The sequence below is a fragment of the Crocodylus siamensis genome, chromosome 11 (assembly GCF_052110815.1).
Source record: "Crocodylus siamensis isolate JL-2025a chromosome 11, ASM5211081v1, whole genome shotgun sequence".
Taxonomy (NCBI): domain Eukaryota; kingdom Metazoa; phylum Chordata; order Crocodylia; family Crocodylidae; genus Crocodylus; species Crocodylus siamensis.
The window spans coordinates 52,322,507-52,336,636 of NC_143405.1; the positions used below are offsets into that span (position 1 = coordinate 52,322,507).

General features: G+C 45.1%; 1 protein-coding gene across 2 annotated transcripts in view; it reads left to right on the top strand.

Annotated features, from left to right (window-relative positions):
- The window catches only part of SRGAP3 (SLIT-ROBO Rho GTPase activating protein 3), a 210,931-nt gene that overhangs the window by 11,621 nt on the left and 185,180 nt on the right, over positions 1 to 14,130 (top strand). The gene's annotated exons all lie outside the window — the stretch shown is intronic.

Consider the following 14,130-nt stretch of genomic DNA (forward strand, 5'->3'; position numbering starts at 1 on the left):
CACTTTGGGTACAGCCCAGCAGTGCTGGTGGGGAAACGGGGAGGGGGAAGGCTCTACGCCTTGCAGATAAGGTACTGTTTAATGTTCAAGTGTGGGAGATACTGAGGCAATTATGCAGTATCATTGTGGATATATAGATGACCCACAGAGCTATCGCTGCTTTTCCACTAAGTCCAGTGGGGTGATGTTTTTGGTACAGTGTTAAGCAAAGTGGCTGTAGGGATCAGGATGGCAGTGGCTTTGGCTTCATTTGGGTAAGACAAAGGTTGCTCTTAGGCAGGAGGGAGCACCTAGATGAATCATTTGAGCAATGGCTACAGTCTGATGCCGGTTACTGCATGTCTACAAATTGGTGTTCAAGCTCAGTCTCTGGTGCACGTGGGCTCCATCAGTGCTCCTAGATTCTCAGGGGGGAGCTGTGATTCACACCGGCAAAAAGAGCAACTGTTTGTACTTGGATTAGATCTGACCCAGGCCTTTTTGGGACTTCATTGGTAGGGAACTGTCCTGTGCTCTACTTGGTGCCTTCTAGGAAGAATCCCCCAGAAGCTTCATCTGGTCGACAATGTAGCCGCAGCTGCTGACTTGAGTCGCTATGAATGCTAGATCCCATAACTCCACCTTGCTCATTCAGAGGACAGTTCTGTGTATTGGCTATGGTCTGTCACGGTGGGATGGCCTAGGACCAGCTCTGATGGGCCATCTCTCCCTCAATGAGACCCTTTGATCAGGTCGGTCAGGTAGGACCCTGGTGTTCAGCCCTGCAGGACTGGCAGTGGGTTGTTCTCGCCGAAAGAGTCGTGGTGCTGGAAACGGCCTCCCCAATGGTCTGCTGAGGATGGGAGCCTAAGGAAGCAACACCTTGGCTAGTTCTGCTTGGTCCTCGACTCGTTGCTCCAGCAGGGTAGGAGGATATGTTGACTTTTGTAAAACTAGCTATTTTCTTTCTTAATTGCTGCCAAGCACCTGGGTCCTGAGGCATTGGGCACTGCATATAAATCTTATAATAAAGGACCTACTCACAGCTTTATCCATGGCCTGTAGCTAGTCCTGGTTCCAGGTGAAGAATTTTTAGAGGCAGTAAGAATCCAGCACCAAATACTTGTAGTGTGTTTTAACTGATATTTATAGGCTCCTGCAAGGTATAATATTTTAAGTGTTATGTGCACAGGTTCAGCATCTGCCAGGAGCAGGATTTACTTTTCCCATTCTGCTGGCCTATTGAAGGGGGGGAAAAAACAAGGAGCTGTTAATTTTCCCCCCCTCTTCTTGTCTGAAGTTGGCTTTGTCTCAATAGCTGTTTGTCAAGCTACCACCCACAGCAGCAACAGCAATTACCTCCTGCAATGCATTCACCAAGCTTTAGAGGCAGTTATACTCCTGACATGTGGCCAGTGACTGAGCAGTTCAAATAAGTAACACATGGCTTCAGTTCAGAGCTAAAGAAAGAAGTTGTTACGTGTTGGATTCATGTTGCAAACTGCTAGTCTCTAGTAAATATGGCATAAAGTAATTTCCCCCTTCTTACAACTGGGATGGCTATTTCATCCTGAATTCTGATATGATTCCAAAAGGCTTTAGCTGGGCTATAAACTGCCTAGAAAGGAAGATGAGTATTTCTTACTAATAGGTACTTTCTGCCCCACCCCAACATTTGACTGGTGCATATCATAGCAGCAAGGAAGGAAGTGAAAATGAGTAGTTAATCAAGGAATGACTGTACTAATGTGTGCATCACTTATTGCCTTCTTCAGGATTCCATCGTTTGTGGCAAACAATGGATCTCATTTAGCAGCTGAGCTTGCTCACAAGCTCCTGTTCTGCACCTGCAATCTTGCAGGTGAACATCTACTCCTCCAATTCATTTTTTGCACTGGTTAGATCCCCAGTTACCTGATTTGCAGGTCAGGTTCCTTCACTCCCCTCTGCAGTGCAGCTGCCTGTGGTTTGGACAGTGGTAACTGTTGAAGAGCCTGTTGCAACACTACATGTTGTTATAGGACAGGAAGTGAAGAAGAATACTTTAAATAAATGTTTGCAGTCTGAATGCTGTTTTCCATTTTGGAATTAACCAGGTATCATGGGGCTAACATGCCTACTCATGGGACAATGCTGTGCAATCTTTTGTTAGCATAAACAGGCTGCTCCTAAATTTCACAGTCAATCTTAGTAGTAGTAACACAACCGCTTTGTGACATCGTGCTGGGGCCTCCTGTGACTGCATAAACAACTATTATCCAAATATTCATTGCCAACATGTGGCCAAGTTCTGGCAGTTTTCCTGAACTGCCTTGAGTCCCTTCATTAGGGCTGCGTGAATTTTGGAGGTATTTTGGTGCCCGAAAAAACGAATCCTAAATTAAACGGAAACGTTTTGGAAATGTTTTGAATGTTTCAGAGGTGCCCCCTGGGAATAGTCTAGAACAGCCCTGCAGCCCTCCTTTTAAAGTGCCGGGAGGCTGGGGCCAGGCGGGGCATGGGGCTGGGCAGGGCAGCCACGAGGGCTTCTCTTGCGGCTCTCCCTACCTGGAAAGAGTCAGGCACAGCTGGAGGAGCCATGGGAGAACCTGCAGCTGCCTGGCTGAGCCTGCCTCTCCCCAGCCAATCCGAGTCTCTGAATCAGTGCCAAAACAGCATTGAAACTCCAAAACAGATTTGGCCGAATCAAAATGGAACAGCGATCCGAAACACCAAAACAAATCACTGTCCTCCGAAACTGAAATGAAACATACCATTTCGCATAGCCCTACACTTCATGGCAAAGAGTCGAGCCTGTCTTCAATCAGCCTCTTCCTCTGAGAATTAAAACTACGTAAGGGAATATGGCATTACTGTTCCATGGCAGTAATAGTGCTTTATGTATTAGAATCAGCTGGGAGGAAGTAGGAGATCAAGGAACTGCAGGAGAGACTGGCTGTGAAATCGCTTCTTGTTTGTGCACCTACATAAAGGGCTGTTGCAGAGCCATTTGAATATGACTTGCCACCTTGGATGACATGTTCATGACAGAACTGCTTCTGAAAGGGGAGATGCTCTGGGAAGACAACACAGACTGGGCCACTTAGTCTGAAGTTGCAGAGCCTGAGATAGCTAGAGGCTGGAGCTCCTCTGTGGGGACAGGACATCTTGGGACCCACCAACATGCTAGTGATGCGCATGAGAAGAGTAAACATGGTTGCATGAGGGATTGGTTGGAAAAGAACGTGGCTTGCTGAAAATCCATAGAAACCAACTTTTAATTTATTTAAATAAGGTTTAAATAGGTTTGACCCTGGTGTAGGGCTAAGCAGGATTAAGTGGTTGTGGATGACAGTAGGATAAAATCTGAGAGAGAAATGGGAGAGAAACAAGGATTTCTGTGGGACAGGACGGGAGTGGGATTCTTCTGTATCAGGCTCCTCCACTACAGCGTTTGTCTGTCCAGCAGCCTTTTATGCTGCAGTGGCTGTGGGGGAAAAAGAGGGGTTACTCTGCTCTCCGGTTCCACCTGAATGCTAGGGGGAAGCTATAGTGTGGGTAGTGAGGGAGTCAGGTCACAAATGCAGCCTTGCCTGGCTCTCACTCTGTACTCTGACATAACACGTGTGCATGAAGGCTCTTGGAGCTTGGCAGACTAGTCTACCTTGAGGGGTCCTAGCTCCCTCTGGGAGCTGCACTTTGGGTGATAAAAGATCCTCAATAAAGTCATTACTGAGCAGAACATGCCAGTGTTACACTTGCACTTTGGTGAGAGGGTTTTTATTTAGTTGGTTCTAAAATAGTGCTGTGATTGCCGGATGGCTTTTGTCATTTCCCTAGTGTTCCACCACTGGGATCCATGAAGGAATATTGCTATTTATTTAAGCCCCCTGTTTCTGTTTAAAATGGATACAGAGTAGCAAACTTGAATGGTCCTGGTTCACATTCACGATGTAGGTAGGCAATGTGGTGCTACTGACTACCTGTGGCAGGTCACTTTGCCTGTCTGCACTCTCTTTCCCCAGCTGTGTTATTGTATGAATGGAAGCAGAGTTTACAGAGGAAAGATGGATATATTGCAGGACAGACCCCAGGGCTAAGTACAGACAGTTAAAAAGCTCAAGGCTGAACTGATTCAGTCTTTGCAGGTTAGTTGAAGATGCAGAGATAAAACTGAAACAGAAGTGAACAGACATTTACCTTTGATTCAGGAAATGCAGCCACATGCCTGCAGTGGCTCAGGCCAGAAGCCAAGAGGTGCTAGAGTGCAGCTGTCTGGCACATAGCCAGCCTGGGCTGTGTGTTTGGTTCCCCTTTCTGTGGTCCCCAAGGTCGCTAGGATTTGCAGTCCAGAATCACAACAGCAGGACTCTGCAAGGTTGCTCAGCACTTCCTCTCCCTGCTTCCAGGTGCCTCTGGGATTTGTAGTCCACAGTCACAGCCAGCAGTAAGTTTGAGCAGGGCAAGGGAAGTTTAAACGTCCTCCCTGGCCCCAGATTTCAGCTGGGGTTTGACTGGGGAGGGGCATCCTCCCTGCAGATTGGGTTGCATCCCCAGCTGGGCTTGCTCCCCGCCCTCTCTTCCTTTTCAGCCAGCCCTAACAGCTCCAGCTAGGGAGAAGGGGGATGGGGCCAGCTCTGCTCTGTGGAGCAGGCAGCCCAGCCCAGGGCTGAAAAATGCTGGGGGACTCTGTTTTAACTTAAACAAGGGGTCTGGGACAGAAGTTTCATAAACTGGTTTGGCCCAAATTAGTTAAGTTTGATACTACATTCAACCAGGTTTATCTTAAACCACTTTCAGCCATTTTGAGCTTCTGTGCTGTTACAGGTTTAAACCAGTTGTTGATCACTTAAACTGGTTTACATGTAATAACTTCTGTCCCTAGCCCAGGAGAACAGGTCCTGTAGTCCATGGTTGTGTCACAATATCCCAGTCGGGGAAAGTCCGGGAGCTGTTTCTCTTCCTCCTGACTACCTCCATTATATAATTGGATTGTAAACTCTTTGGAACAGGCATTTCCCCTCATTATGCGGCTCTATCACAGTGGGCCTCTGAGAAGACATTAGCCGTGAGGCATTACTATTATACTTCTGCTGTTAGGTGGGCATTATTGGATGTAACCTTTAATACAGCTATTATTTTTGGTTAGTGCCTCAAAAAGCAAAGTTAGGAACCAAAATGCTCAAATGAGGATCAGTGTAATGCTAATGATAACTGTGCAGGAAGATTTTTCACTGGCTCCAGAGGGTCAGTGTTTGGAGAAACGAGAGTCTTACCCTCTCCAGTCTCCTTCCCCATTGCAGTACTGTTTGCCACCGGCTGGACCAAGCTTTAGCTCTGTTGTATTAGATGAGCAAAGACATTCGCTTGTTCTGTCCTTTTTTCTCCCCAAGAAAGGTGGGCTGTGTGGGTCAGGGTAATGGTGAAGACGATGAAGGAGGGAAGCACAAATGACGGCCAGCTGGCTTGCCTTTCCAGTAGCAGTAAAGATATCCTGAGAAGTATTTTGTTTTCTTATTAAATGTTGTGTTGATTAGGGTTGCTTGCTGCAATAACTGGTCAGACATTTGTGGCTATGTTTTTTGGCTGGAGTGTGTTGTGCTTTCCTGCAGTTTAATGGATGTAATGTCTTATATTGCAAAGAGAATCTTAGACTATGCGCACTGGTGTGTTGTGGGGTTGCTTGTGATATCTAGCTTACTAGCATTAGCGTTGATGTTATTGTTAATATTTCATTTATCATCTGAGGAAGAAACAAGCCATTTCTTATTGCCAATGATAGTTTCCAGTGCCACCGATTATTATATAAGGCCAAACTATTCCATTTAAAGTTAATGTGGAATACTGTTGTTGTCAATGGGGAAAAGGTTTAACCTTCACTATGGTAGTGCACAGATGCCCCAGTGAGAAGCCCAGAAGCTTGCATTCAAGTTTTTGGGTTGATATCATGCCATAATTTAATTAGGTATGGCGCTTATGGGGGAAAAGCTCCCTAATAAAGTGTTAAGCACCAAAGAACAGATGGTTGGTGGAGCCATTTAAGCCACCATTTTATGTTGGCAGCTGGTGGTTGAGACTTGCTCTTCTTGAAGAGAAGGTTTGTGATTATTTGGGAAGAGCCTAAATGGGGTCTTGCTCAAGCTAAGGCTGTCCATTTTTTAAATGTTGAAGATACGGAGTTCTGGCTGATCTCGGGGTCAGGGAACCTGACCTTCATCCTACAGAAACTGCAGTATTGTTGAAAATGTTATGGGAGGACTAAATCTGGAAAAATGCTGATAGATCAAAGCAGGATTGCTAGGAAATTGTGGTAAGGAGACAGATGTGATACCAAACAGAACTGTTTGCCCATAGCAGCTTAATGTGCTGCGGAAGGAAGTCCATGTGGTGTGGTTTAGTTGTTAGAGCAAACTGGATGGGGAGGAATCTGTTCTATAGCTGTGAATAAACACCTTTATCTAAACGTGTTAAGATCACCCTGAACGATACTGAACTCTTCTATTTAACCAAAAACAGACCTCTTGGGCTTTCCAAGACAGATATGTTAAAGTTTCCTGAGTCACAGAGCACTGTAAGCAACAGTTAAAGGTGGGGAAAGGCCTGTTGTGGCCAGAACACTTGAGTATTTTTTTAAGTGTGACTCATGCTGACTAATAATGCAACAGATTCTTTAATCCGTTTAATTTAGGATTCATTTTTTCATCAAAGTCCCATTGAAATCATCAGTATGGCTCTTCTTGACTTCTGTGGGTAGTAGGTTAAGTGGGTGGTGGGAGGGTGGGCAAAATATGGCCTGCGGGCTGGATTCGTCCTGCGAGGCCCTTCTATCTGGCCTGTGGGGCTCCTAAAAAATTTAGAAAATTAATATTGATCTGTCCTTGGTTCCTGTCAAAAATGACAGGAATAAGGGACAGCAGGACCCAGGGGAAGCCTGATGGGCCCCTGCAACAGCAGGGCCTGCCTGGCCCTGCACCGCCCTTGCAGCTGGAAGCCTCAGTAGGAGTTTCTGGCCTGGGACTGTGTGGCTGCCCCGGTGCAGGAAGCTCAGGTAAGGGGTGGAGGGGACCCTGGGCAGGGAAGGAGCCCAGGGAAAAGCAGCCTGGGAAAAAGCTGAGCGCAGGGAAAAGCGGCCCCTCGCCTGCCCCATAGCCCATGTTCCCTGCTGTAGCCACTTGCAGCCTGCGTGGGGCTGTCCTGAGCAGGCACAGGCAGCCCCAGGCAGGCTGTGAGCAACTGCAGTGCAGGGCACCAGCCACAGAGTGGGTGAGGGGCCGCTTTTCCCCCTTGTGCTCAGCACCAGCTCCTTCCCTGCCGGCAAGCAGGGGGTCGGGGCTGCACCTGCCTGTACCATGGGGCTGGGGGGCACTGGGAGTGAGCAGGAGCATGGGGTCCACATTGGTATCCCAGGGCCAGAGCCGGCAGGGCCCAGAGCAGGTGGCAGGAGTACAGGGCCCCAGCTGGCAGGGGCTCTATGGAGGCAGGCCAGCGCCCCCCTCTCCCTCCTGGTGCAGCCCAACCTGGCTCCACAGACCTCTGCTAGCCTACGACCTGCTCTTATCCCCACCGGTGCTGGCCCTGAGACATTGGTCCCAAGACATTGGAACATTGGTCCCAAGATGGTGACCAGGGGGCAGGGCACTGTGGCCCTCGACAGCTTGCCAGAACTGGGTAAGTGGCCCTTTGCCCGAAATAATTGCCCACCCCTGGCCTAAAAGAACAAGCGCCAAGATCTCAGCAAAGATTTGGGAATGTGTATTGCAGACTAGCAGGTAGTGGCACTGATTTCAAGTTGTTGGCCATTGCTTTTTTTTCCTGTCATGTACTGTTGCAGTACCTGAAATATGACTGTTTCAACTGACCTGGAATGGGCAATTCTTAGAAAGCTAGAAAAGTCATTTAGGAAAGCTGACTTCTAGCTGCTTTCCTTATAGAAACAATACTGCATTATTCTCCAGATAGTGGACCAACATACTTCAGTAAAAAGATCGGGGTGGTGGATTAATACTGTGGTACTTCTTTTGTTTAATAAGGGTTAAGTTCTATGTAGTACTCAGTGAGCGTTTATTTGGCAGTGATGCCATCTGAACACTAGTTTCTTACTGGAGGCTGACAGATTGCTTTTTTTAAGAGCGGTGTGGTTTTCCAAACAATAATATTAATAGTTAGGCATGCCAAGATTGGCAAAATCAAATGATCATGCTTTAGGGCATATGGTTGCCAGAAAAGGTCAGGAAGGAATTTTCTCTCCCCATGTACAGCCTTATCATGTTGGCTTAGATGTATTGTAGCTTTTCTTTTAAAGCATCATGTCAACACTTGATAGAGAACAGTAGATTAAGCAACACCTTGCCCTTCTATCACATTCTTATCTAATGATCTTCAAAGTGGTTTTAAAATATATGGATTCAACTTTGCGGAGAAGCTGGTAAGTAGTATTACCTTGCATTTCACTGCCGGGGAAATGGAGGTCATCGAGCTTCAGTGCTTAAATAATACAGGAAATCAGTAGTAGGGCTGGGAAGAGAACCCAGTGCTCTAAGTTGCCATCCTGTCTCCTTACCACAAAGCTAGCTGTCCTCTCTGGCAAACAAAGTTCTTTGAATAAATGTGATATTTTTTAGACAAACTAAATAGTTGGAAAAATTGTTCTTTACAAGCTTTTGGGCACAAACCCTATGCTTCTTCAGGCATAGGGGGTCTGCTGGTGTATGTATGCACTTGTGGTTTGCTTCGGTAAGGCACAACTCTTGTATTAACCACAAAAATGATGTGTTGTGGCCACTGCATTATCCTCCTCCCTAAGCAAGTACTTAGAACCTGCTTGTTCTGAGGCCTTCACAATGGTTAGGCGGCTGGTCTGTGGCAGTGGATGTTCCTCAAGTCCCTTCTTATTACCTTGTGCTGCCCCAAACAGTTGTGTCCTATTCAGCAGTCCTTTCTTCTGGGCAGGGTCCAAAAAGCCGTTACATGTTTGTGCCATATGTAGCCCCCTGGGCTTCTGCTCACCACTATGCAAATAATAAATCATTGTTTTTTCCACTCTAGTGCTTCACTGTGGCTTTGGGATGGAGCTGCAGAAAAGGGAGATGATATAATGGGAGATCCATCCCAATTGGGAAAGTCCAGGCGGTTTAACATTAGAAGTACTGAGGACTTAGCACAGCTGGCAGTGTTTGAGTGAAACATCATTGCTTAGACCCCAGATCGCTTCACACCGGTGGAGCAGAGCTGTGCTTGTGTGCACCAGTCACTGGCTGGCGTTTAGAAGAACTTTTCATTTGTAGTCCTATACGTAAAGTGTTGAGCTTGCTAGGGCTCGCTGCACCAGCTCATCCGCTGCCGCTGTGTCTGTCTGTGCAGAGCACTTTGGTTGGTTGTTTCGGTAAGCATTGTGATTGGCTGCCAAAACTACCAATCAGAGTGCTCCAAGAGCATTACGGACAGACAGACACACAGACAGCCAGACTAAGCCCTTTATATACTGAGAATTAAGGGCCTAGTTCCTCAAGTAACCCCCGTAATGATTACTGGAATTCACACGTAGGGGTGGTTTGCAGGAGGGAGTCTCAACTTCTTTTACTGGCCTTATATTCAATCAGTGTTTTGTTTTGTTTTGTTGCATTTTGGGGGTTTTTCCCTTCCACTGTATACAGTGGATGTTTTCTAGGGGTATAGTGAAAAATGTGGATTATATGTCTTCGCAGCCAGAATTCATCCAGAGAAATAAAGCAGCCTTTTTGAGATGAAAAGTATCTCCTTCTCTTGGTCCTGTTTGCATCCCATTAAAATAGATGAGAACAATGCTATTGGATACAAGAGTACCAGATCAGGACTTCTATTTGCTAAGTATCATCATTATTATAATTTACATTTAGCTGTTTCTTTAGGGTAAAGTTAGGAGGCCCTGACAGATAACTTTTACAGGAGTGATTTTTAAAATCTGAGAACCAATTAAATAGTAGTGAAGGAAACCACACTAATTGATTTTTACCTTATAATACCTTTTAATAAAAAAAACATGCTGTCATTCAGCAATGCTCAGATTTGTGCCTGTTTCTTAAACCTCCTTGCTTGACAGTCTCTGAATGACTTATGTTTTAAAAGCTATTTTTCCTTTGCAATAATCCTACGCTTTTGACCTACTCCTGCTAAAATCCCTAAAGAAACAATAAGCAAACATAATGTAAGTGAGAATGTTATAATATACCCCAGAAAGTGAAACTATAACAAAAGGAGTACTTACATAGTCGTAGCTCTTGCAGGATGGTAGTTTTAGTTACACAGTTGAAGAAACAATAGTCTGTTTCATTTAAGAGGTCAATTCAAAACCGCGAGTCACTAAGGAAAAGAGGAAAACAAATGCATTTTGTGTATGCGCTCCCTTCTGATCGTATTGCAGATTCTTGTACCTCTCATTGACTGCATTGCTGATGCAGCTTTCTTGCATCGCTGTGCAAAAAAGTAGCACGTTCACTTACTAAAAAGAAGAATATATCGAAATGGTTTTTTTACCAAGACAACATCTTTGTTAGATGTGAGAGAAAAATGTAGCAGATGGCTTACCTCTTCCAGGGCATGTGAAAAGGAAGATAATTTTGCAGGTCACAAAGCCAGAAAATGACTTCTTTAGGATTTAAAAAAAAAAATCCCCGATGAAAGTTAAAATATTCATGAACCTTTCTTGGAGATTACTTTGCACAAATACGTAGATAAGAATATTCGTCTGCAGCTTTTCATTTCCAGACCTAAGCATACTCCCCGTCATGTCTGAAGATATAATCCAGACGTTCTGACAGATTTGTGGCAAACCTTTTCTTCTGTTGCTTTGGAATGGAGATAATTGTGTTCAACTAGTCTTGACTCCTTCTGCTTCAGTTTTATTGTGCCATGTTTTTGACCACATGGTCCTTTTTTCTACCATAGCTAGGGCTGGTATAGAAAGTAATCAGATGTTTCCATAGCAGAGAACATCTCCTTGATGTCAGGAGACCTAGAGAAGAGACTCTGAGTCAGTTTATTTTACCTCACTTCTACCTGAGGAAAGGTATGGTGGCACTACTGTTTGCCTGAGGGGAAATGGGATGATGAGTGTAAAGATTTCATGATGATTGATGATGCTTGGAAGATATAAAATGCTGTGTTTTGAAGATGTGATGTGTCAGTGGACTTATTCTTGAGTGTGGACATCCTGGAGACACTATGCCATCATCTTTACTTGGTCATGGAGTGTATTTTGCTATGGTAGTTTTCTGTCTACTTCGGTGGTCTCCCTGTGATATCAGATCTATGGCATGGGAATTTTCACAGTAAAGTCCCCATGAGTTCTCTTCTTACTGACACCACGTCAAAATAGGAATATCCCCGCAACATTTGATGTATGTCCACTAGTGCAAAGCAAGAATAAGTGAGAGAAGAATTAGGCCCCTTTGGCTTCGTTCATTTTTGTCCACTGAAATCCTGGAAGTGCTTGGGGAGTTGATTGGCAATTTTAGATAAATATCCTTCTTGGCTGTTAGAGCTAATGTATCCCCTAGTTCTGCTGTTTCTGAAGAAAGTTAATTGTACCTACTGGGAAAAGATCATTGGCATGTAAGGCTGAAAGAGACCTCACAAAGTCATCTAGTCCAGCCCCACTCACATGTAGCAGACGTGTAGCAGCATTGTGGCCTAATTCTTTATGAAACTGTTGGTTTACACTGGTATATAAAAATGTCAGTGCGAATGCAGAAGCGTGTTGTCCGTCTTTATTTTCAGAGTGCCAGCAGCAAATCATGAATGAATAGGTAGGAATAAGACAAGAACTCCATGCCAGACAAACAGGGCCTAAATGAGTAATATGTAGCTATCAATGTACTGAACTATCTTCTGGGTGTTGTAAAGAGATACATAATAGGTAGCTTACAAAAAGGCAACCACAAAGGTGTATATGCAAATAGGATGGCTGGTGGGATTGATAATGGCATAATAAACTACTTGCTTGTGGGTCACTGGTTTGATTCTGGCTTGCAGTGTTACAGTCAGTGTAAGCTACTATCATTTTATGGCTGTTTTTTATTTGAAATGAACTGAGGGTCAAGGTTCATAATGAACAGGTGTCCACATGTCAAACCAGACCAAAACACCCTGTATTACTACATGTTGGCTCCCTTCTTCCACCTCCACCACACACCTTGTTTTCAGCCTCATCAGGGCAGCCAAGAATTTAATTGACTACGGAGACTGAATTACATTATCACTTCTAAAGATGATCTCTACATGATCTCTGAGGAAGCCGCTGCCACTCAAGCTGAGTTTGGAAAAAGGACTCTTGCTTCTGAGGTTCCCATCTGGAAAGTTTCACGCATATAAAACTAACTACATACAGGCAAGAGAAGTTCAAGATCCAAGAAGGTTTTCTTTTGCAGGGGAATGATCTTAAGGGTTTTGCTGTAGTTTTTCCCATAGTTTTTCATGGGCCAACTTGCACTGGACATACCCAGAGGGTTCTAGAAAGAACTACATTTTGTATCTGGAGGTGCCCATCTCTGACTGATCTTTTCCCAGAGTTTCATCCCGTCCTGTGGCTCCTTCCATAGAGTTTTTGAACTACCCTACTGCTTCTCTGGTTTACTGCTTCTCTAAGTCTGTCTTCCAAATGGCACTGTGCTTACAGGCATGAATGGGCAGTTGTTGCCTTACAGAGCATGAGTCACTAGCAAAAACTTTTGCTGTTGCTTGCAGAATAGTTGATAGGCATCAGATATGGCAGTGATGGAGGAGATGCTGCATTCTGCTGAAACCCCTTTGGTTTGTTTGATCAGTTGCTGTTGCTGCCTGGTTTTTCCTTCCATTGTGGAGGGGGGCTTCTTGGCTAGGGACAGACATTCAAAAAGCCTAAGCCTAAATTGATTCAATCTTTGCAGGTTAGTCTAACCTTACTAGGCTAAATCAGTTTTGTAACCACACAGACATCCCGGAAATGCAGGCACATGCCTGCGGTGGCTCAGGCTAGAAGCTGAGGGGTGCTAGAGCATCCCTCCATGCTCTTGCACAGGGTGAACTGAGGGGAACGTAGCCAGGCCCTGGCAGGACACTGTGATTAGGGAGGGATTCCCTGCCCCGCCTTGATAACAGAGCATTTATCAGCTCCTTTATCAGCATTTAACACCCTGTCGGAAAAGAAAACTTCGCTCATTACAAGCTCTTTTTAAACAGTTTTTTCCAAAGGAAAATGCATAGGAGCCTCTGGCTTCTTTACTATTCAGTTCATCCAGGAAGAGCACACACCAACTGCAGATGTTTCCTCAGCCTGATGAAGGGTTTTTAAACCCAAGAGCTTGCTAAGAAAATGTTTTCCAGCTACTTAGTTGGTATAATAAAAGATATCAGTTTTACCCAAAGAACCTTGCCTGCCTTTTCGAAAGGAAAGAATGCAGGGACATTACCATCTGAGCTGTTGATTACCTCCAAAAAGCCGTAAGCGGACACTGTCTTATCTGTCTTGCCCAGCATTAGCTAGCAGACCACACGCTGGCTACAGCCTGTGCTTTGGGAGAGAGAAGGAAGGGATCTCTGCTTAAGAAGCAAGTGGTGAGAGTTTCAGGGAGGGGGCACAGGGAAGGCAGGCGGACCCTGCTGTGGCTGCAAGTCTCTGCCGGAGCTGCAGCCAGGGAGCAGAGGGGAGGGGCCAGCCCTGCTGTGGAGCAGAGAGTCCTGCCCAGCCCAGAGAGCATGCTGGGATGCTGGGGGTATCTGGTTTAGCTTAAACCAGCAAAAGGTCTGGGACAGACATTGCATAAACCAGTTTGACCCAAATCAGTTAAGTCTGATACTACATACAACCAGGTTTATATCAAACCGGTTTCAGCCATTTTGAAATGGGTATATGTGCACTGAAGCTCTGTTCTGTTACAGGTTTAAACCAATTTCTGACCACTTAAACTGGTTTATGCGTAATCTCTGTCCCTAGCCTATACTGCACTTGAAAACTAATGGTTGTTCACTGGTAATGTGTCTTTGATAACTCCTTAGCCTTCTGGTAAAATCCATTCAGAACTGCATGTTGTGGGGGTTGTTAGCTGATTTTTATCTAAAAAAAAAAAATCATTGTAATTATGGAGACTGCTTGTTCGAAAACCGTTTTAGCACCCGACAGCACTGATCTGTTTTATTAGTAAATATACCCATCTGGTT